Consider the following 1,201-nt stretch of genomic DNA (forward strand, 5'->3'; position numbering starts at 1 on the left):
GGAAACTATGTCGAAAAATAGAGTGAAGTATGTAAAAAAGCACTCCGTCTTCAGTCCACTAGTGGCCTACCGGGACCATCCGACCGCCGTGTCATCCTCAGTGGAGGATGGAGATAGGAGGGGCTTGGGGTCAGCACACCACTCTCCCGGTCGTTATGATGGTATTCTTGACCGAAGCCGCTACTATTCGGTCGAGTAGCTCCTCAATTGGCATCACGAGGCTGAGTGCACCCCGAAAAATGGCAACAGCGCATGGCGGCCTTGTTGGTCATCCATCCAAGTGCCGACCACGCCCGACAGCGCTTAACTTCGGTGATCTCACGGGAACCGGTGTATCCACTGCGGCAAGGCCGTTGCCCTAGTGAAGTATGTCCTTTCTGAAAATAAATTTGCCTTTTTGAAATAACCTTTCGTTGTCTACTGATGTTCAGACGAACCTTACTTAAAAAACACGCCTTGTACTATTCTCCATGCAAAATACTGGCAAATTCAGATCCCGATGATGCAGTTGGATAGCGAATACGCACACTTCTCTCCAAAGTAGACCACAAAAGCTCAATAACACTGAGTTTTGGTGATTGTGATGGCCAGGGGAGATAAAGCAATTTATCCTCGTGCTCACTAAAGCAGTCTTGGAGGATGCGAGCCGTGTGAACGGGAGATCAGTCGTCTTGCAACGCAGCATCACTATTGGGTAAGAAATAACGTACAATGGGGTGAACCCGACCATCAAAAATTATCACTTAATCCTTGGCACGAATGCAACCTTGCAGAGCAGCCAAGGAACCCACGGAATACCACGATATGGCTGCCCAGATCATCACCGAACTGCGCCATATTTCTCTCTTGGGATGTAAATGAGGCCAGAAGCTGGAAAGAGTGCGCTGCAAGACTCGTCGGACCAAATGTCTTCCTTCCATTAGTCCATGGGCCAGCTTCGTCACCACGCTTTCCTTTTGCGGGTATTTGCATCACTGATTTGTGGTTATGGAATTCCAGTTCGCTCTGCAGTTCCCTGCTTACTGGGTTCCATTCTTGTTTTGGTGCTGACAGGATTTTCGAGTGCGATATTCGGTTCTGCAGTGACTTTTACAGCTGTCGTCCTCTTGGTTTTCATCAACGTCCTCTTCAATGTTCGTCTGCCAAAATCTCTTCACACACTTTCGGCTTTGTTATAACGTAGCGCTTTCCCTGTATGCGG

At 48.5% G+C, this 1,201-nt stretch overlaps 1 pseudogene; it reads right to left on the reverse strand.

The window, feature by feature from the left end:
• Positions 1–240: 240 nt before the first annotated feature.
• On the reverse strand, positions 241–358 carry LOC126199896 (5S ribosomal RNA; annotated as a pseudogene).
• Positions 359–1,201: the final 843 nt, after the last annotated feature.

The sequence above is a fragment of the Schistocerca nitens genome, chromosome 8, assembly GCF_023898315.1.
Source record: "Schistocerca nitens isolate TAMUIC-IGC-003100 chromosome 8, iqSchNite1.1, whole genome shotgun sequence".
Classification (NCBI taxonomy): Eukaryota; Metazoa; Arthropoda; class Insecta; order Orthoptera; family Acrididae; genus Schistocerca; species Schistocerca nitens.